Below are 24298 nucleotides of genomic sequence, written 5' to 3' on the forward strand. Positions count from 1 at the left end.
GGGCTCCTGCTTCTACTGATGCCACCTTCACACTTTATCATTGTGCCACTCTGCGGGCTCCTGCTGCTGCTACTGATGCCACCAACACACTATATTATTTTGCCACTCTGCGGGCTCCTGCTGCTGCTGCTTTTGATGCCACCTTCACACTATACCATTGTGCCACTCTGCGGGCTCCTGCTGCTACTGATGCCACCTTAACACTTTATCATTGTGCCACTCTGCGGGCTCCTGCTGCTGCTTTTGATGCCACCAACACACTATTTCACTGTGCCACTCTGCGGGCTCCTGCTGCCACTTATGCCACCTTCACACTATATCATTGTGCCACTCTGCGGGCTCCTGCTGCTGCTACTGATGCCACCTTCACACTCTGCGAGCTCCTGCTGCTGCTACTGATGCCACCAACACACTATATCACTGTGCCACTCTGCAGGCTCCTGCTGCTTCCGATGCCACCTTCACACTATATCATTGTGCCACTCTGCGGGCTCCTGCTGCTACTGATGCCACCTTCACACTATACCATTGTGCCACTCTGCAGGCTCCTGCTGCTGCTACTGATGTCACCTTTACACTATACCATTGTGCCACTCTGCGTGCTCCTGCTGCTGCTGCTACTGAAGCCACCAATGCACTATATGATTGTGCCACTCTGCGGGCTCCTGCTGCTGCTGCTTTTGATGCCACCAACACACTATATCATTGTTCCACTCAGTGTAAAAAGAGTGCACTCTTTGATGTTATAGTGGGATCTTGGCCCTCAGCTTAGTCTTTTCGAGCTGGCACAGACGTTACCTTGTCAGGCTGCGTTCCCACTTCGCTTATTTGGGGAAGTTGGCCTATGTAAGTGCACATGTAAGTGAAGAGTGAAGCGATTCTAAGAGCTGCGGCTGTCAAGTGCGTGTCATACTAAAACACAGCATTGTTTGAAGACCAAACCACGCTCCCTATGCATATTTAAGCATGGCACAACATTCTACAACACCCTACAGGCTCTCTGCAGCCAGGAAATGCCTGTTTTTTAACGTGATTCATTTTGATTCGATTCGGGTCGAATCAAATTTTTTCTAAAAATTCGGCGAATCGGGTCGAAACGAATTTTAACAAATTCGCCCATCTCTAGCTACAAATGCATCATGCCATAATAGTATGCCACTACTGAACTTCCTAACCCACTTAGGATGGTTCCACACAGATATATTCATTCTAAGAGACATGGTTAATGTCCTGGCTGTACAAGCTATGTGAATCAAACTCGCTGAGTTATAACGAATTATTACTTTATTTAGCATAAAGCTTTATATTGTTGTGGGAGACCAGCCTTAAGCAGTTAAACTGTATCTAATGTCTAATGCCATGTTGTACTTACACTCTACCTCTACACTACACTACTTCTACACTCTAGCCTGGCTTTTTGTTTATTTTGTGTTTTTTGTTGATGATCGTACTTTGTTATTGGGACTCATGGATTACCTTCATTTTTCATCTTGAATTTATTTAATAGTTTGCATTATAATTAATCCTGATTAAAGATTAAGTTGTTTATGTACATGGCTTCTTTGGGTAGCTCTGCTACTGACAAAGATCCACAATTTTTGTCTTGTTTAACCAAAGTTGGTCGCAGTTCACACTGAATTGCTAAATTCTGTTATTTATAGTAGCAAAAATGCAAGTGAAATATAAGCTATATTATTTACAATGAGTATCAGATGTCTGTCATCCGCTTCTATAACATAATAAAGTAAAGGACACCACAAGCAGCTGAGTGAATTTCAATGTTTCAAAACCTCAGTGTTTGGAATCTTGGGACTTGCATGATAACAAGAAAGTTCTCAAAATAAAAGAAACAAGCGGCATTCACTAAATTGTAAAACATATTGGGGCACATTTACTAAGTGCTTTGCGTCATACTTTTTTCTGACTTTGCACGTTCTTGTAGGGGAAATCGGCTTTCAGAGGTATTCAAGAAGTGTATTTAACTTGCAAATTGTGTTGCACGCGTTAAAGGTGCACCACAAAAAAGTTGGTCAGATTCATGATTTCTGGCTTACATTCTTAATGAATTGGTCGCACCAAGCATTATACATGGAAAAAGCCCTTTCAGTGAAGTTTCCGACTTTCTAAGTAAATGTGCCCTATTCTCTTTATTCCAATCCTCAATAAGAATGTTAAACAGCCAAGGGAGAAAGGAGCAAGGGGTGTCACAGGTAACAACTCTTTCATGCTACCAAGCACTTCCCATGTTTTCTAAATGGGAGGTGACAGTTGCTGTATCCATAGCAGCCTCAAACCCTAGTGCAGAGGCATAGTTTAGAGGGGGCAGAACCCACCCAAGTGGGCCCCCATCACAGATGTACCAGTATTCCACTATACAGCAACCATATAGTGGTAGATATTGGTTATCCTCTGCGCTCAATTAATATTGACGGGATATAACAATGAAGTGACTTACAGGAGCCATCTCTGTACTCTTACACATGTCCTCCTTCTGACCAGTACCATTTTGACTTCTACCAGTGGCATCTGGGATTTGTCACAAAAAGAAAACCTGTCAATTGGATTTAGGACACTAAACCACCCAAAGATTCTTAAGGGGTGTTTATATTTGACTAGGCCTGAATTCAATGCAGCACACAGGACTCAGTGAAGCAAAGCTTTAGTGATCTGGCTTTATAGTGCATGTTGTGTACCTAAAGCGCTTGTGCAGTCAAGCCAGGGTGTACTACTCCAGATTTATAGTACATTTACCTACAGCATAGGAGTAGTTTATAGGAGTAGTAGTACTGAGCTGTTCTTAATATATACACTCACCGGCCACTTTATTAGGTACACCATGCTAGTAACGGGTTGGACCCCCTTTTGCCTTCAGAACTGCCTCAATTCTTCGTGGCATAGATTCAACAAGGTGCTGGAAGCATTTCTCAGAGATTTTGGTCCATATTGACATGATGGCATCACACAGTTGCCGCAGATTTGTCGGCTGCATATCCATGATGTGAATCTCCTGTTCCACCACATCCCAAAGATGCTCTATTGGATTGAGATCTGGTGACTGTGGAGGCCATTTGAGTACAGTGAACTCATTGTCATGTTCAAGAAACCAGTCTGAGATGATTCCAGCTTTATGACATGGTGCATTATCCTGCTGAAAGTAGCCATCAGATGTTGGGTACATTGTGGTCATAAAGGGATGGACATGGTCAGCAACAATACTCAGGTAGCCTGTGGCGTTGCAACGATGCTCAATTGGTACCAAGGGGCCCAAAGAGTGCCAAGAAAATATTCCCCACACCATGACACCACCACCACCAGCCTGAACCGTTGATACAAGGCAGGATGGATCCATGCTTTCATGTTGTTCACGCCAAATTCTGACCCTACCATCCAAATGTCGCAGCAGAAATCGAGACTCATCAGACCAGGCAACGTTTTTCCAATCTTCTACTGTCCAATTTCGATGAGCTTGTGCAAATTGTAGCCTCAGTTTCCTGTTCTTAGCTGAAAGGAGTGGCACCCGGTGTGGTCTTCTGCTGCTGTAGCCCATCTGCCTCAAAGTTCGACGTACTGTGCATTCAGAGATGCTCTTCTGCCTACCTTGGTTGTAACGGGTGGCGATTTGAGTCACTGTTGCCTTTCTATCAGCTCGAACCAGTCTGCCCATTCTCCTCTGACCTCTTCCATCAACAAGGCATTTCTGCCCACAGAACTGCCGCTCACTGGATGTTTTTTCTTTTTCGCACCATTCTCTGTAAACCCTAGAGATGGTTGTGCGTGAAAATCCCAGTAGATCAGCAGTTTCTGAAATACTCAGACCAGCCCTTCTGGCACCAACAACCATGCCACGTTCAAAGGCACTCAAATCACCTTTCTTCCCCATACTGATGCTTGGTTTGAACTGCAGGAGATTGTCTTGACCTTGTCTACATGCCTAAATGCACTGAGTTGCTGCCATGTGATTGGCTGATTAAAAATTAAGTGTTAACGAGCAGTTGGACAGGTGGCCGGTGAGTGTATATTTATATATGTATATAGTTTAGGAGTTGTAGTAATGAGCTGTGGCCATATATAAAGGATATAGATAGTATTATTGTGCTATAGAATAGTGGTAGTAATGTCCCCTAGTTAGGGGAGGATTTATGATATCCTCTTTTAGTGTGCGTTGGTCGTGTGTTTCAAATCAGTTAAAAGCATATTGCAAGGAATGTCTCAGAGAACTGCTTATTCAAGTCTCACTCGTGCTACTGCCCTGGGCAAAATCAGCACTGCACCAGTTTATTTGGTTTCACAAGTCTATATAGAAAATCTGGAAAAAAGTAGAAAAGGAGGAGCAGACAAAGCATTACACATCAGGCTTCCTAGATCATGTATTCCCTTAATTGGAGAGTTTTCCTGGTGTCTCACGCTTGCGTCACTATAGGGAATTCCTGAAATTTCTCAGCCTCGAAGTTTTAGGTGCGGTCCAAGATGCCGTTGCCATCTTACAATGTATTCTCTGTTACAGTGCTTTTAGGAAAATAAGACAAGTAGAAAAGACAGGATTTGATCTGTCAGCTCGGTTTACCTTAACACCCTCACAGTTCCTGGTCAATAGTAATACATATGTGTGGGGAGCTGGCACACATGTATTTCCCTAGTGGGCAGAGCATGGCTGTGATAATCCCTTCCTACAACTCTTATTATGTCCTAGGGACACAGATAGAGCTAAAAAAAAATCCCTTTTCATGCACGTATATGCACTTAAGTCCATAGCACTATTAAAGTACAGCTGCAGCTGCTTATAAATGTAACTTTAATATTATTTGCATTTATAGTTTATTGAAATCTATTGGGTACTTTTAAATTCAGCTTTCTTTCTATCATTTGTTTTGTGGCCTAATTACATGTGGCCTAACACAGCTACTTGAAGACCAGCCAAACGCATGGTAAAATGTAAAACAAATGCGTTTCTGCAATGCATTTAAAGACACATAACAAACGCCATGTGTGACCACATCCTCGTATGTTGTTATCTCCCTGGGGTGTGGCTAAAGAGCTTAAAAATGCAGGCCACTGTAGTGTCCACTCCTGTAAATAACTCCCTCACATGGCTTGTGTCCATGTGGAATTGAGATATTTGAAACAAAAAGTCTGTCAAAAATACACTGTTGCACCTGTCAGGACAGGAAAAACTAAACCTGTATCACAAGAAAAAATGCATGACCATACATAAAATTTTTTAATAAACGTACCAAAGTCTCAATTATACTATCAACCAGGGCCAGATTAAAATTGCTGGGGGGCCCCTTAGTCAGTAATCTATATAATAGGCAGGTTCCCTCCTTAAAGGGGTTATGCCACAAAACAAATTACTCCAAAAAGCTCTCAAAGAAGTTAAAATATTTCAAAAACCTATATGTAATGGTAACCTGGAATTAAAAATACCTTTTTATGTGTTATTATGATGCTTGTTCAGCCTCTACTCTGTTCTACACAGAAGCAGATGTGGGAGGGGCCTAGCCAGGCACATGCACAGCACTGACAGCAGCAGTTATTGCACAACTCATTGGCCTCACCTTTGTGAATTGTGTCAGATGTGTATTATAGTCGGACAATGCACTTTTGGGGATCTCCAGCTACTTGGTTGCACTAACCTTGCTCTACTTGTATAAATTTATTGTACCATTGAGTCAGAGATCTTTCTGATTTCATGTATTTCTCATACCATTTATTCTGAAGGTCCAGTATCATGTTTGATTATATTTGACACTTGGCAGGAGTAAGGGGTGTTTTCAGGGAAACTGTTTTGTACTTCTCTGTCCCTGAAATGAGGTGCATTAACAGGGTTTTTATCATTTTTATTAATAAACGTTTGCATTTTCGTATGTTACTTTGGGGCCGTTAATTGCTTCTCTTGTGTATTTTGTAAGGAATTGTGATTAAATCACAGTTTGTATGCTTTTTGGCGCACAAGCTGTAATAAATGTGTCCCTATGTATTGTGAAAAGATTGCTAGATAGAAGTGCAACACCCTCGCCGATGCAATGGCGAAGGAGTGCTTGCGAATAAGCCCCACAGCATGTCATCACATCACACAGGGGACATTGCAGTGGTAGCTCCTGCCTGGCAGGGCAGGAGTTAAGTGTTTTGTATGATGCTAGATCTGTCATCCAATGATCTGTGTTATATCTTGTCCTCTGTAAGCTGAGATGTGATTGGAGGAGCAGCCACCACCTGACCAGAGGAGTTACAAAACCCCTGGCCAGGAATGTTCTAGAGAGAAGTCTCTCTCAGGAGAGAGAAGAGAGCAGTCTCTCCCAGGAGGGAGAAGAGACCAGTCCTGGTCAGACCTGAGGGTGTGCAGGACACCAGCTAGAGATTAGTTCAGCCTAGCTTAGATGAGAAGCGAAGCAGACTGGGTACCCCAGTCCAGAATCTATTCAGCTAGCATACCAGATAAGAGCAGGAAGAGCCTAGCCCCTGCCTCTGAAGAGTGGAGCTAATAGATTAGCTAGTATAGTGAGGAAAGGGGTATCATCCTACCTTCAAGTGTGATACCTGAAGCACTCCAGGACCAGCTGAAGCTTCCTATTAGGACACAGCTACCTCCCAGCCTGCCCTCTGCATCCAGGCTGGCGACCTATCTCCTGTGGCTTCCTCCAAAAGCATCTCAGCACTCCATCACTCTGTTAAAGGCACGTTGCTGAAGTTCCTGTCGGTTCCAATAAAGAACTGTAAGTTGTTTTTGTTCAACCTCTGCCTCCGTCTGGTCCCTGCTACTACAACTACTATCATCACAGGCACCCTGTCCACTACACAGAGACTCATCCTCTAGAGACCAAAGGGTTGCCCCAGAGAGATCTGCTATAGCAGCCTCTCCCTCATCATTTCTTGCCAACACCACCCTGCTGGAGACCTTCCAGGCTGTAGGACAGCCCTCCGGTTCCCTATACCAAGCACCGTGACACTAGCGTGCCTAGGCCGCAACCGCCAGCCACTCAGGTACTGCGGGCCCCGGCTGACTCCAGGCCCCGAGAAACGGCTAGGCCCCGGTGGGGGATGTTGCAGAAGCTAGATTGGAAAGGTGATAGATAGATATGATATAGATAAATAGATAGAAAGACAGATATGAGGCAGATAGATATATAGATAGATAGATGATATATAAATAGGTAGGAGATGGATAGATAGAAGATATATAGTAAATAGATGACAGATGAAAGATAATAAAACTTAGATGAGACCTACTTTCCTGCTAGTCAGGGACAGGGGCCCATTTGCAGGACAGCAGTGTAGCGTGGAGGAACAGCGCATGGTGGAGAGTACAGGAGGAGGACTGCATCAGGAGAGCTCAGAGCTCAGCCTGTTACTTGTGTTATCTCTGCAGCCTCCTGTGTGACCTGACTAATGATGGAGGGAGGAGAGGGCTGCTACATTGCTATGATCGATATTGGAAGGGCTCTGTCCTCTGTGTATCAGATACCCAGGTCTGGCTGCAGTTACCTGGCATGTGATGCAGGAAGCCCTGGTGAAGCAGAGGCTTGAAATAAGCAGTGGAGATCACAGGCATCACTCGTATCACTATACAGCTAAGCTCTCTGCCCCTCCTCTCTCACCTCCTATTGGCTGGACTGTGTCAGCTGATCTCTCAGTGTGGAGAGGAGCTGTGAGCCTGTGGTGGAATATGCAGCAGCTGGCTGACTCCTTGTGCGCAGACTCGGCCAGATCAGCTGTTGCTCAGGACGGGACACAGCTACCACTAGGGGGCGCCAGCAGCCAGGACAAAAGGAGTTATCTCAGTAAGGCTGCATATTTTGTAATAAGTGTAAATGGTGAAAGTACTTGTCACAATGCACTGGGCTCAATTACAGCCATGTGCTATGGTGACACAACCCCTTTAAGCCTCATGCACAAAAACATATAGGGGACCATGTTCTGGCCGCACAATTTGTAGATGTCTACAGTGCTCTAGTAATTAATATACTACCTGACATAAATTCTTGCATTATCCATGGCATATTGGCACTTACTAACCATTAAAATGTATTAATAATTTTTTTTGTAACACATGAACCATAAAACACAATACAAGTTTTCTTTACTGCAATAATGCTACACATTAAATATTTATATACTCATTTAACTGTTCTATATGATTAGCAGGGAAGTTAATATTTCCCATATTTAACATCACAGTACTCAAAAAAGCTAAAGAAAAGTACCACAACTATAAAATTCCTTTTGCAAACATACATAAGAATATATTTTTTTCAGTAAAATTTTTTTGATACTAGTAATGTTTGTCTTACCCATGAAGTTAATATTTGCAGTGAGAAATAATGGTCTAAATGCACTGTGCTAGAAGCTTTTCAATAAGTGTCATTCTGTGCAGTATATAGAAAGGCTTGTTGGCTTTATAACATATGTGTTTTCAGTCCCAGTGTAGGTTAGAAGAATACTAGAGAAATGCATCATGTTGTCTAGCAACCACATTAAACCCCGGAGAGGAGAAAAATAATATGGCACGTAAAAGTGTAGTGAATTAATACGACCAGTTGACGGTCTGTTTGAAAATTGATAACATCTTTACACAGTGCCATGCTTCAAGCATTGATCAACAGATGACTATTACATTTATCTAAAGAGTTGTCGCACAATACTCCTTGTTCATACAGTCTGGACCAAGAAAGTTATTTGTTTTATGTTGAACAAACAGTGATTTCCATTATGAATCTCTTTCATCTCCTTTGGTATCTGGGAATAGGCACACACACTAAATACAAATTGACTTTTATGTTTTGTAACCTGAAATATATTTAGTATTGCCACGGAAAAGTGTTAGCTGTTGTTTACCTAGGAAGCCACTTAAAAAAAATAAAAATTATTTTTGTATTGTTCCAATGCTGAGGCTATACTTATGTTTGGCTTATTTTATATTACACTAAATTATTTAAAGGGGTATTCCAGGAATCAGCATAATTCATATACAAGTGGGCACTCAAAATATAAGCTAATGTGTAATTAGTTGTTATTTAAAATTTTGCTCCCCTTAGCAGAAAATGCCGATGACATAGACTGTAATGAAGAATTAAAATGCTACTGGCCCTTTAATCAGTCCATTAATTTCCTCCGCGCGGTCCGTTGCAGGACAGAAGATGGCTGCTGGTCACATGTCCACATCACATGTCCTGTACCTGCCTGGGCAGGGTCATGTTATCAGCACTAAGTTTGGCTGTAGTCGGTTGGTTGCAGTGCATTCAGTATGGTCAGTGTTGTGGTGGTGGCAGTTACACATCATTACTATGGTAACAGAGCAAGAAAACCTGTTACATCATCACTAGGAGCAGAGTATAAGTGGTAGGAGGAGTTACTGAGAACTAAAGGATCATGGAACTTGCAGTTTCCAGTGGCGGCCATCTTAGTGATAACTCCACCTACTTTAGAGAGGACATAAATTTTGTAAATCATAAAATCAAATTATTTAAGCTTCGTTTTGTGACTAATGACATTGAGTATTGTTGTATTCATTTATTTATATCATCATGGGTTTTTGTGTCAGGCGTTCATATTCCCGGAATACCCCTTTAAATATTAACTATATTTCAAGGCTTTAACCTAATTGGAAAAACCATGACTAGATGACAAGGGAATTAGATAGTATAGTACCAAACACTTTCCTCCAGTACATTCTTAAAAAAAAAAAAATCATAGTAAGTAAGAAAAATAATCTGCCACAATCCTCAACAATCACAGCTATATTACAGGAGTTTTATTGTCTATTATTAGAGATGAGCGAACATACTCGTCCGAGCTTGATGCTCGTTCGAGCATTAGCGTACTCAAAACTGCTCGTTGCTCGGACGAGTATTTCGCCAGCTCGAGAAAATGGCATCTCCCGCCGTTTTGCTTTTTGGCGGCCAGAAACAGAGCCAATCACAAGCCAAGAGACTCTGCACTCCACCCAGCATGACGTGGTACCCTTACACGTCGATAGCAGTGGTTGGCTGGCCAGATCAGGTGACCCTGGAATAGACTAGCCCCTGCCCGCGCTGCTCGGATCATTCTCTGTCTGGATGCCTCTAGGGAGAGAGCTGCTGCTGGTCAGGGAAAGCGTTAGGGTGTTCTATTAGAATAGTGTTAGGCAGGAGTGATTCTACAAGAACCCAACAGCCCTTCTTAGGGCTACAATAACGTTTTATTTTCTGTTTTTTGGTTTGCTTGTGGCTGGGCTTGCTGCCATTAGTAGTGCAGCTAGTAGCATATTGTGAGGAATTTGCAGGGAGACTTGCGACCGTTGTGTTTAGCTCTTAGTGACACACATATCCACCTCAAACACCGAAGTGGGACAATTTATTAGGGGTTTGATTTGAATTGGGCAGAGTCTACTGATTTATTTTTTTTTATGTTTATTTCTTTTTATAACACAAAGTAATCTGGCAAAGCAGTGTGCTTTCAGTGTGGGCTAGAAAATAGCCATAGGAGAACCCCAATGGCTTATTTAGGCCTACAATAGTGTTATATTTTCCTTTTTTTTGGTTTGCTTATGGCTGGGCTTGCTGCCATTAGTAGTGCAGCTAGTACCATATTGTGAGTAATTTTCAGGGAGACTTGCGACAGTTGTGTTTAGCTCTTAGTGACACACATATCCACCTCAAACACCGAAGTGGGACAATTTAATAGGGGTTTGATTTGAATTAGGCACAGTCTGCTGATTTATTTTTTTTTTACGTTTATTTCTTTTTATAACTTAAAGTCATCAGGCACAGCACAAAATCCAGTTGTGTGCTGTCAGTGTAGGTTAGAAACTAGCCATAGCAATAGGATAGCATCGTTTTGTTTAAAAAAAAAAAAATTTAAAGTTTACACTTTCATTTGGAAAATGTTTAACCTGAGGGCTAGGGGTAGAGAACGAGGGCGTGCAACTACTGCAGGGGTCAGAGGCCGTGGTTCTGGGTGGGGTGAGACACCACCTGCTGATGAGGAAGCAGGGGAACGCCGCAGAGCTACACTCCCTAGGTTCATCATGTCTCAAGTTACTGGGACTCGCGGTAGACCACTGTTGAGGCCAGAACAGTGCGAAGAGGTGATGTCGTGGATTGCGGACAATGCTTCTAGCCATTTGTCCACCAGTCAGTCTTCCACGCAGTCCACCCATGTCACTGAAATCAGCACTCCTCCAGCTCCTCCACCTCAGCCTCCTTCCCCCCAGTCTGCCCCCTCCCAGCAAAATTTGGCATTTGAACCGGCATACTCTGAGAAACTGTTTTCTGGACCCTTCCCACAGTCACAAACCACTTGATCGGTTGCTGCTGAGCTATTTTCCGATGCCCAGGTTTTCCACCGGTCGCAGTCTGTTGGTGATGATGACATTATTGACGTAGTGGAAGAAGTGTGTAAAGAGGTGTCGGACGATGAGGAGAAACGGTTGTCAGAGAGTGGTGAAGTGTTTGTCAGGGCAGGAAGTCCGAGGGGGGAGCAGACTGAGGGATCGGAGGATGATGAGGTGACAGACCCAAGCTGGGTTGAGAGACCGGGTGAACACAGTGCTTCTGAGACAGAGGCGAGTCCTATATCAGAACAGGTTGGAAGAGGCAGTGGTGGGGCCAGACGGAGAGGCAGGGCCAGAGCTGGTGCATCAGCGCCAAATGTTTCCCGTAGTCAAGCTCCCGTGGCGAGGGCTAGATTTTCAGAAGTCTGGAGGTTCTTTAAAGAAACAACGGATGACCGACGGACTGTGGTGTGCAACCTGTGCCAAACCAGGATCAGCAGGGGTTCTACCAGTACTAGCTTAACTACCACCAGTATGCGCAGGCATATGAATGCTAAACACCCCACTCAATGGCACCAAGCCCGTTCACCTCTGGCCGGGCACACCACTGCTCCTTCCCCTGTGTCATCTGCTAGTCAGCCCCCTGCCCAGGACCCCGGCCCAAACACCTCCCGTGCAAAAAATCAATCTTCGCCTCCACAATCCTCCACAGCATCCACCAACGTTCAGCTCTCCATACCCCAGGCGCTGGAGCGCAAAGGAAGTATAGTGCAACCCACCCACATGCCCAAGCCCTCAACGTCCACATCTTTAAACTGCTTAGCCTGCAGATGCTGCCCTGTAGGCTGGTAGAGACTGAGGCCTTTCAAAACCTCATGGCGGCGGCCGCCCCTCGGTGATCGGTCCCCAGCCGCCACTACTTTTCCCGATGTGCCGTCCCAGCCCTGCACAAGCACGAGTCAGACAACATCATCCGTACCCTGACCAACGCTGTTTCTGACAAGGTCCACCTGACCACGGACACGTGGACGAGTGCTGCCGGGCAGGGCCACTATATATCGCTGACGGCACATTGGGTTAACTTGGTGGAGGCTGGGACCGAGTCTGACCCTGGGGCTGGTCATATACTGCCGACGCCGAGTATTGCTGGGCCTACCTCGGTCCAGGTCTCAAAGGCCTACTATGTCTCCTCCTCCTCCCACCCCTCCTCCACCTCCTCCTTCATTTCAGGAAGTCCAGCACAGATGCTGCCCCTCTTAGGGCAGCGCAGCGCCGCCTCCAACTGCCCACTCACCGACTGTTGTGCGACGTGCTCACGAGGTGGAATTCAACATTAACCATGTTATCCAGAGTTTACCAGCAGTGCAGAGCGATTGTAGACTGCCAGATGTCAACTTGCACCAGAACTGGTAGTCAGGTCTGTCAGCTTCCACAAGTCTACAATGAGGAGTGGACGTGGATGTCTGATATCTGTCAGGTGCTGAGTAACTTTGAGGAGTCAACACAGATGGTCAGTGGCGATGCCGCCATCATCAGCCTCACCATCCCGCTGCTTGGCCTGTTGAAAAACTCTCTGGTCAGCATGAAGTCGGAAGCTTTGCGCTCGTCACAAGAGACGGGGGAAGAAGATTCCCTTGTTGATAGCCAAAGCACCCTCAGGTCTGTTTCTCAGCGCATATCGGAGGAGGTGGAATAGGATGAGGAGGAAGAGGAGGAGAATGTTGGCGAGACAGAAGAGAGACCATTGTTCAGTGCTTCACTGTTGAGCGTGTATGGGCAGAAGAAGAGGAGTTGGAGGAGGAGGAAATGGACAGTCAGGCCAGTGAGGGGAGTAAATTCTTGCGCGTTGGTACTCTGGCGCATATGGCAGATTTCATGCTAGGCTGCCTATCCCGTGACCCTCGCGTTCAAAGAATTTATTCCAGCACCGTTTACTGGGTATTCACTCTCCTGGACCCACGGTACAAGCAAAATCTTTCTACTCTCATCCCTGGAGAGGAAAGAAGTGTGAGAATGCATGAATACCAGCAGGCCCTGGTGCACAAGCTGAAACAGTATTTCCCTTCTGACAGCGCTAGCGGCAGAGGGCGTACTTCTGCGGGACAAGTAGCGAGGGAGAGTAGGCGAGCAGGCATCTTGTCCAGCACTGGCAGGGGTACGCTTTACAAGGCCTTTGCCAGTTTTATGTCACCCCAGCAAGACACTGTCACCTGTCCCCAGTCTCGGCAGAGTAGGGCTGATCTTTACAGAAAGAAGGTGAGGGAGTACGTAGCTGACCATACCATCATCCTAAATGATCACACAGCTCCCTACAACTACTGGGTTTCAAAGCTGGACATGTGGCACGAACTGGCGCTGTACGCCTTGGAGGTTCTTGCCTGCCCTGCCACTAGCGTGTTGTCTGACTCCTGTCAACTGACAGCGCTGACAGGCTGACGCTTATCAAGATGAATAAAGCCTGGATTTCTCAGGATTTCCATTCTCCACCAGGTGAAAGAAGCTCAACCTGAATAATGTATGTACTCCTCCTCCTCATTGTCCTCCTTCTCCTCCTCTTTGTACACTAAAGCAGAGGAAACTGGCTATTTTTGCCAGGGCCAACTGGCTCTAGCTATAGTACTCTATGTATTTAATTTTTCAGGAGGGCCACCTACCTGCTCCTCTGGTTTGAAAACTTTTTTGGATTGCCACATACAGGCACTCAATCTATTTAATTTTTCTGGAGGACCACCTACCTACTCCTCTGGTTTGAAAACTTTTTTGGTCTGCCACATACAGGCACTATCCAAATTAAATTGTCTCCATAGCAGCCTCCACACGTCGTCTTTTTAGCTGCCTCCACACGTTGTCTCCATTGCTACCTCCACACGTCATCGCCATGGCTGCCTCCAAAAGTCTTCCATATAGCTGCCTCCATACATGGTCCCCTTATCAAACGAGCTGTGTCAGGCAGAATTTTGGGTTGTTTTTTCATGGCTTCCACATTAAACTTGTTAACTTTGTCGCCACCCTGCTGTGTTATCCACAAGATATACTGGCAAACTTTTATCATTTACCGATATTATTTCAGCGCTTCTTGCGCATCTGTTTACATTCCCCTCACCTGCCATAACCCAAACTTATAAGAACACTACTACACTTGATCTTATACAAAAGGTTCTTAGAGGTGTTGTTTGGGGAGGAGCCGAGAGACAGGGGCTTGGATTGGCGAAAGCTCGTCTGGCAGCGGAGCACCAGCTCCATCCCAAGATCCAACTAACATAGTTTTAACTGCAGCACCGCTAATCTACTAGTTCACTGCCTCCATACATGGTCCCCTTATCAAACGAGCTGTGTCCGGCAGAATTTTTAGGTGTTTCACCAGATACATAGTGGAACTCGGCCCATCTGTCGCCGCCATGCTGGAGACCTGAAGTTGCAATCATAGCAGAGCAATATGGATGCCCCATACTGTCGTTCTTAATCATGGAACCATTTCCGAAAAAACTATTAAAAATAGAACCACTATGCTATTCCATTATTCCTAGGTGAAATATTCAAACGACCCGGCCTGCTTTGAAAATTATAATTTTTTCAAAGTAAACGCTTATGGCCCCCATGCCCATTTTGGGTGGGGAGGAGCCGAGAGACAGGGGCTTGGACAGGCGAAAGCTTGACTGGCAGCGGACAGCCAGCTCCATCCCAAGATTAGGCAGCCTCAGAGGCATCCATGCATGCTGCCCCTGCTGTTTCCTGTCCATTTCGCCTCCATTTCGCCTCCACAGCGTCCACCAATGTCTCCATGCGCAACTTTCAACTCTCTATACCCCAGACGCTGGAGCACGAGAGGATATGCAGCACATCATCCCCTTATCAAACAAGCTGTGTCAGGCAGAATTTTCAGGTGTTTCACCAGATACATAGTGGAACTCGGCCCATCTGTCGCCATCATGCTGGAGACCTGAAGTTGCAATCATAGCAGCGCAATATGGATGCCCCATACTGTCGCTCTTAATCATGGAACCATTTCCGAAAAAACAATTAAAAATAGAACCATATTCCATTATTCCTAGGTGAAATATTCAAACGACCCGGCCTGCTTTGAAAATTATATTTTTTTCAAAGTAAACGCTTCTGGCCCCCAGGCCCATTTTGGGTGGGGAGGAGCCGAGAGACAGGGGCTTGGACAGGCGAAAGCTCGCCTGGCAGCGGACCGCCAGCTCCATCCCAAGATTAGGCAGCCTCAGAGGCATCCATGCATGCTGCCCCTGCTGTTTCCTGTCCATTTCGCCTCCACGATCCTCCACAGCGTCCACCAATGTCTCCATGCACAACTTTCAACTCTCTATACCCCAGACGCTGGAGCACGAGAGGATATGCAGCACATCATCCCCTTATCAAACGAGCCGTGTCAGGCAGAATTTTCAGGTGTTTCACCAGATACATAGTGGAACTGGGACCATCTGTCATCATGCTGAAGACCTGAAGTTTCAATCATAGAAGCAATATGGATGCCCCAGTAGTCACTCTTAATCATGGAAGTCGTTTCTATGGCTGCCTCCACATGTCGTCCCTTTATCAAACGAGCTGTGTCAGGCTCATTTTTCGGGTGTTTCACCAGATACGTTATGGAACTTGGTCACTATGTCGCCACCATGCTGTGTTATCGACTAAATATACCGTCAACCTTTTGTTCACATAGGAAATCATTTCAGCGCTTCTTGCTCACCTCCTTTGGTGAAACCTGAGTCCATTTAGGGTATGTCGCCATGACACTCTCTAGCCTGCCACTGCTGCATCTGCCTCTGCATGCCGTCCCCTATAGTGTCAGGGTCAATTATTGGATGTTTTAGATGCTATTTAGCCTCATTCGGTCACTCTGTCATGGCCATGCTGTTGCTCATAATTTTGGCATAATGGTGCGATTAAGCAGCCTCAGAGGCATCCATGCATGCTGCCCCTGCTGTTTTCTTTCCATTTCCGTGGTGTTTCTATCCTTTTCTGAGGTTCCCAGGTGTTTGGCCAAGCTTCCCTGTGCAGAGCCTTGGTCCCCTTGAAAAATGCTCGAGTCTCCCATTGACTTCAATGGGGATCATTATTCGAGACGAGCACTCGAGCATCGGGAAAAGTTTGTCTTGAATAACGAGTACCCGAGCATTTTAGTGCTCGCTCATCTCTATTTATTATTCTTCTTTAGCTTTAGGGTCTGCCTGCAGCCAGTGTCTCTACATATGGCATTTAGCTTTTAACTTCCAACTAAATTTCACGAGTGCCATGCCTTGCATGTTCACCCGGTCATCCTTTGAAAATGTTGAGCTCACTTTAGACCAACTGTGGCCAGCCTGGGTCCAGTGCAGGACAAACCAGGCCTGTCTGAGATCAGATTACCACTTACAGCCAGGTCACGCTGGGTCATGTTATAACACACCACAGGTGTTGCAGCAGATGGCTCTCCAACATTTCCTGAGGCACACTGTCAACCCTCTCTGGAAACTCCCATTTCCAAGAAACTCTCCTAAGCCCATTGATAAGTTTCCAAAAATGTAACCTGTGACCAATCATCTCAAGCCCTTTCTGGCATGGCCTGGTTCTTTGTCCCGAACATGGAAGCATTTCTGTCAGAGAAAGTGGTGGATTAGGTCCTTTTAATGGTGAATCAGAGCCTCTCATCATGGGTACTTGGGATCGTATTTTGTCTGGTACAAAGTGCTATCCTATGCCAGAGAGGGTTTCAGGAGGTCAGTCATGCCTTCTACAACATCCCTGTGCATCCCTATATACCAAGAGTTAAACTGGCCTAACCCAGATTATACCCCAGTTATACTTTGTCTTAGGCCAGATTATACCCCAGGGTATAAAGTGACTTAGGGCATAGTATAAACCCTAAGGCCAGAGTATTCCCCCATCAGTAGCATTGTGATATACACAAAAATTTCTTAATTTTCCTAAATTTTATTGGAGGATTCTGCTCTGGTAGTTCAAGTGAAAAACCTAAGTGTTTCTAAGTGATGCAGTTTTGTAGCAAGTGTGGATCCTAATGGGTGAGATCAGATAATGTAGATGCTGCTTATCCTCTTATTTATTCTCTCCACCCCTGGTTTGGAAATCAAAAAATGCTTTCTTTCAAAAACCCACATTGCCATGCATTGACATTTCTTCAATTATATTTTATTTTAAAAAATGTACGTGTGAAGTTAAAAGGAGCTGCTCTATGTCACAACCTACCTTAACCACTTAGTATTCTGTTTGTATGAGCTACTTTTTGTAGCAGCAAGCCAGGAACAAAGTGTCTTGTGTGTAGGAACTGCCTTGTAAAGTGGCTTAGTTTATTTTCTAAGGCAGCTATGAAGCTATAACACACCTGAAGACCACAATACATCTGTAGCAGCTGAAATATTAAACCTGTAGGTGCTATAAACTTGCTTTGCTCTGTTTTTCAAAATGATCTTCATAATCACTTTCCCCTATGCAGCGTGCAGACCATTATAGTGACCTTCCTGGAGTCCATTGGGGCCCTTGACTAGAAGACCACATTGATATATAATATTTTATACACAATTTTATTTTTGTTTAAAACATTTTTAAGTCATATCAATCTAGACACTTTTAACTCTTTCAACTATACTGCATGTGCCCACTCAGTATATAGATAGCTCCTGCACGTGCCCACTCAGTATATAGATATCTACTGCACATGCCCACTCAGTGTGTAGATAGCCCCTACACATGCCCACTCCATATATAGATAGCCCCTACACATGCCCACTCCATATATAGATAGCCCCTACACATGCCCACTCCATATATAGATAGCCCCAACACATGCCCACTCCATATATAGATAGCCCTTGCATGTGTCCATTCCCTATATAGATAGCCCCTGCATATGCCCACTCAGTATATAGATAGCCCCTGAACATGCCCACTCAATATACAGATAGCCCTTGCATGTGTCCATTCCCTATATAGATAGCCCCTGCATATGCCCACTCAGTATATAGATAGCCCCTGAACATGCCCATTCAGTATATAGATAGCCCCTGCATGTGCCCACTCAGTATATAGATAGTTCCTGCACATGCCCACTCAGTGTGTAGATATCCACTGCTCATGTCCACTCAGTATATAGATAGCCCCTACGCATGCCCACACCATATATAGATAGCCCCTACGCATGCCCACACCATATATAGATAGCCCCTACGCATGCCCACACCATATATAGATAGCCCCTACGCATGCCCACACCATATATAGATAGCCCCTACGCATGCCCACACCATATATAGATAGCCCCTACGCATGCCCACACCATATATAGATAGCCCCTACGCATGCCCACTCAATATATAGATAGCCCCTTCACATGCCCACTCAATATATAGATAGCCCCTGCATGTGTCCATTACATATATAGGTAGCCCCTGCAAATACCCACTCAGTATATAGAAAGCCCCTGAACGTGCCCATTCAGTATATAGTTTCTGCACGTGCCCACTTAGTATATAAACAGGCTCAACACATGCCCACTCAGTATATAGATAGTCCCAGCATGTGTCCTCTCAGTATATAGTTAGCCCCCCAGCACTAACCCCCCACGTCCGAAGTCAGCCCCCCAGTCCATAGTCAGCCCCCCAGTCCACAATCAGCCCCCCATGTGCACAGCAGATGCCCCCTTTAATGTCCACCCCGATGACCCCTTTTAATGAAATGTCCACAAAAGATGCCCCCCTTTAATGAAGTGTCCATCCCAGATGCCCACAGCATGCGGCGCATACTCTCTGATGTCATGTGGCAGCATGCGCATGAACCCTTTCCATGCAGACAATACAAGTTGCAACACCAGATTTTGTGTGCACTTCAGAGTCAGTTGTGGAGAGTGCACTGGATCTAACAACAGGGAATGACAGGGTTTTTTTTCCAGACAAAGCAATCCAAATCCAGAAATGGAAAATAAAAAAATAATAGTATTTTGCAGTAGGCTGGAATTTAAAGCTACATTATTATGCTTTTATTACATTTTATATTTGATTGCTTTTTATGGTGACTTGAAACTTAATATCTCCATTTTTATTGATTCTGGCTGTATTATTATATCTCATGTATCCCTATTTCAAATGAACATACTGTCAATATAGTCAATAAAAACAAACATTTACCTAAATAATTTTGAGCATAAAAGCACAACAAAGCAAAAATCAATAATAATAAGGATGTAGCCAGTTTATAGCTTAAATCTCAGCCCCATTTTTTGTATTCTGACATGCTTCAATTTATATGGTTAGAACTTTTGTACACTTTTACTTATCCAAGCGATTATGAGATTATTTTTTCCTCACATGTTGTACTTCATTTTATTGGTAAATTTTGGCTGATAAGTTTTGAGTTTATTTAAAAAAAAGAAAATTTTTTATTTTTTTTGAAAAATGTAACATTTTCGGAATTCAAAATCATCACACTTTCAGTTAAAATTTAGAAAATAAGCAGCACTCCAGGCATAAGATGCGGTGTAAAAAAGTGGTCCTTCTTTATTCTTTGTCAAGCGGTAGTAACGTTTCTGCTCCAAGGAGCCTTTTTCAAGCCAAACAATTAGTGCATGAGGCGGATATATATACAAAATGTTGACCGTCATGTGACTTCAAGACCCCGCCCCCCACATTCACGTGCATAACAACAATGTAAAATACATTTTATAAATACAGAAAAAGAATATATACATAGTACAAGATATATCTAGTGATACAATGTGGTCAATGTTAAGGTGCTTGGTTAGGCGATCACCTTTAAAATCTAGAATTCATAATGCTGATCACTATATTTAAAGTGCCTAAGTGCATACATGTGACTGAAATCTTTGGGTGTAGTGCTGCACTCTTAACTTTAACCCTCGGACCTAAAACAATGGTCCAGGACTGATCCAGAAGTCCCAATGTTCAGGACTGGGTAAACAACATCCCCAGGGGACAAATCAGAAGGGTCGAGAAAAATTGTATGAATGAGGAAGATATAGAAAAACAAACCCAGGTGATAAAAGTAAGATTTAGGGAACGGGTTTACCCGGAAGAACTCTTCAGTGAAAGAGTAAAAGATAAAGAAAAAGAGAGTGAGAATGGGGACAAGATAAACCCCCTTTTCGTCACAACCTACTCTAAAGATGCACTAAAAGTCAGAACCATAATTAAAAAGCATTGGCATATATTGAAAAGTGATCCAATAATAGGGGAAAAGTTGGTAGAAAAACCTCAGACAGTGTTCTGTAGAGCACCCTCCCTTAAGGATATTTTGACCAGAAGCTATGTCAAAAATGAAATAGGCAATTCCCAGACCAAAATGGAAGGCAAATTCACACACTGTAAATGCTGCAAGGCATGCAAAGAAACTAGACAAATATCAAAACCAGATAATAAGAATATAAAATAGAATGGACAAGATATAAAACTAAAAGAAAATTTGAGTTGCAATACCACCAATGTAATATATCTCTTGATTTGCCCTTGCGGCATGGGGTATGTAGGCAGAACTAGTTGTAAGATCAAAACCAGGGTGGCAGAGCATTGCCGCAATATCAGGAAAGGTATCACGAATAGAGATGAGCGAGCACTAAAATGCTCGGGTACTCGTTATTCGAGACGAACTTTTCCCGATGCTCGAGTGCTCGTCTCGAATAACGAACCCCATTGAAGTCAATGGGAGACTCGAGCATTTTTCAAGGGGACCAAGGCTCTGCACAGGGAAGCTTGGCCAAACACCTGGGAACCTCAGAAAAGGATGGAAACACCACGGAAATGGACAGGAAACAGCAGGGGCAGCATGCATGGATGCCTCTGAGGCTGCTTAATCGCACCATTATGCCAAAATTATGGGCAACAGCATGGCCATGACAGAGTGACAGAATGAAGCTAGATAGCATCTAAAACATGCAATAATTGACCCTGACACTATAGGGGACGGCATGCAGAGGCAGCGGCAGCAGGCTAGAGAGTGGCATGGCGACATACCCTAAATGGACTCAGGCTTCAAACCAATGGGTGGCAGAGAGGAACCAAAGGAGGTGAGCAAGAAGCGCTCAAATAATATCGGTACATGATAAAAGTTTGCCAGTATATTTTGTGGATTACACAGCAGGGTGGCGACAAAGTTAACATGGAAGCCATGAAAACAACCCAAAATTCTGCCTGACACAGCTCGTTTGATAAGGGGACCATGTATGGAGGCAGTGAACTAGTAGTAGATTAAAGGTTCTGCAGTTAAAACTATGTTAGTTGGATCTTGGCATGGAGTTGGCGCTCCGCTGCCAGGCGAGCTTTCGCCAATCCAAGCCCCTGTCTCTAGGCTACTCCCCAAACAGCACTTCTAAGAACCTTTTGTATAAGATCAAGTGTAGTAGCGTTCTTATAAGTTTAGGATATGGCGGGTGAGGGGAATGTAAACAGATGCGCAAGAAGCGCTGAAATAATATTGGTAAATGATAAAAGTTTATTAGTATATTTTGTGGATAACACAGCTGGGTGGCGACAAAGTTAACAACTTTGATGTGGAATCCATGAAAACAACCCAAATTTCTGCCTGACACACCTCGTTTGATAAAGGGACGATGTATGGAGGCAGCTATATGGACGACTTTTGGAGGTAGCAATGGAGACAACGTGTGGAGGCTGCTATGGAGACAATTTAATTTGGATAGTGCCTGTATGTGGCAGTCCCAAAAATTTTTCAAACCAGAGGAGCAGGTAGGTGGCCCTCCAGAAAAATAGAATAGATTGAGTGCCTGTATGTGGCAGTCCCAAAAAGTTTTCAAACCAGAGGAGCAGATAGGTGGCCCTCCAGAAAAATTGAATAGATTGAGTGCCTGTATGTGGCAGTCCCAAAAAGTTTTCAAACCAGAGGAGCAGGTAGGTGGCCCTCCAGAAAAATTGAATAGATTGAGTGCCTGTATGTGGCAGTCCCAAAAAGTTTTCAAACCAGAGGAGCAGGTAGGTGGCCCTCCAGAAAAATAGAATAGATTGAGTGCCTGTATGTGGCACTCCCAAAAATTGTTTAAAACAGAGGAACGGGTCGGTGGCCCTCCAGAAAAATTGAATAGATTGAGTGCCTGTATGTGGCACTCCCAAAAATTGTTTAAAACAGAGGACCGGGTCGGTGGCCCTCCAGAAAAATTAAATGCATAAAGTACTATAGCAAGAGCCAGTGGGCCCTGTCAAAAAATAGCCAGTTTCCTCTGCTTTACTGTACAAAGAGGAGGAGAAGGAGGAAAATGAGGAGGAGGAGGAGGAGTGGATCAATTATTCAGGTTGAGCTTCCTTCACCTGGTGGAGATTGGAAATTATGAGAAATCCAGGCTTTATTCATCTTAATAAGCGTCAGCCTGTCAGCGCTGTCAGTCGACAGGCGTGTACGCTTATCGGTGATGATGCCACCAGCTGCACTGAAAACCCGCTCGGACAAGACGCTAGCGGCAGGGCAGGCAAGAACCTCCAAGGCGTACAGCGCCAGTTCGTGCCACATGTCCAGCTTTGAAACCCAGTAGTTGTAGGGAGCTGTGTGATCATTTAGGACGATGGTATGGTCAGCTACGTACTCCCTCACCATCTTTCTGTAAAGATCAGCCCTACTCTGCCGAGACTGGGGACAGGTGACAGTGTCTTGCTGGGGTGACATAAAGCTGGCAAAAGCCTTGTAAAGCGTACCCTTGCCAGTGCTGGACAAGCTGCCTGCTCGCCTACTCTCCCTCGCTACTTGTCCCGCAGAACTACGCACTCTGCCGCTAGCGCTGTCAGAAGGGAAATACTGTTTCAGCTTGTGCACCAGGGCCTGCTGGTATTCATGCATTCTCACACTCCTTTCCTCTGCAGGGATGAGAGTGGAAAGATTTTGCTTGTACCGTGGGTCCAGGAGAGTGAACACCCAGTAATCGGTGCTGGAATAAATTCTTTGAACGCGAGGGTCACGGGATAGGCAGCCTAGCATGAAATCTGCCATATGCGCCAGAGTACCAACGCGTAAGAATTCACTCCCCTCACTGGCCTGACTGTCCATTTCCTCCTCCTCCAACTCCTCCAACTCCTCTTCTTCTGCCCATACACGCTGAACAGTAAAGGACTCAACAATGGTCCCCTCTTGTGTCTCGCCAACATTCTCCTCCTCTTCCTCCTCATCCTCCTCCACCTCCACCTCCTCCGATATGCGCTGAGAAACAGACCTAAGGGTGCTTTGGCTATCAACAAGGGAATCTTCTTCCCCCGTCTCTTTTGACGAGCGCAAAGCTTCCGACTTCATGCTGATCAGAGAGTTTTTCAACAGGCCAAGCAGCGGGATGGTGAGGCTGATGATGGCGGCATCGCCACTGACCATCTGTGTTGACTCCTCAAAGTTACTCAGCACCTGACAGATATCAGACATCCACGTCCACTCCTCATTGTAGACTTGAGGAAGCTGACTGACCTGACTACCAGTTCTGGTGGAAGTTGACATCCGGCAGTCTACAATGGCTCGGCGCTGCTGGTAAACTCTGGATAACATGGTCAGTGTTGAATTCCACCTCGTGGGCACGTCGCACAACAGTCGGTGAGCGGGCAGTTGGAGGCGGCGCTGCGCTGCCCTGAGAGTGGCAGCATCTGTGCTGGACTTCCTGAAATGCGCACAGATGCGGCGCACCTTCGTGAGCAAATCTGACAGATTGGGGTATGTCTTGAGGAAACGCTGAACTATCAGATTTAACACATGGGCCAGGCATGGCACATGTGTCAGTCTGCCGAGTTGCAGAGCCGCCACCAGGTTACGGCCGTTGTCACACACAACCATGCCTGGCTTCAGGTTCAGCGGTGCCAGCCACAGATCAGTCTGCGCCGTGATGCCCTGTAATAGCTCTTGGGCGGTGTGCCTTTTATCGCCTAGGCTCAGCAGTTTGAGCACCGCCTGCTGTCGCTTAGCAACGGCACTGCTGCTGTGCCTAGAGCTACCGACTGATGGCGCCGTGCCCACGGATGGTAGTTCGGAGGAGGAGGTGGAGGAGGGGTGGGAGGAGGAGGAGGCATAGTAGGCCTGAAACACCTGGACCGAGGTAGGCCCCGC

This window comes from Engystomops pustulosus, chromosome 5 (genome assembly GCF_040894005.1).
Source record: "Engystomops pustulosus chromosome 5, aEngPut4.maternal, whole genome shotgun sequence".
Taxonomy (NCBI): domain Eukaryota; kingdom Metazoa; phylum Chordata; class Amphibia; order Anura; family Leptodactylidae; genus Engystomops; species Engystomops pustulosus.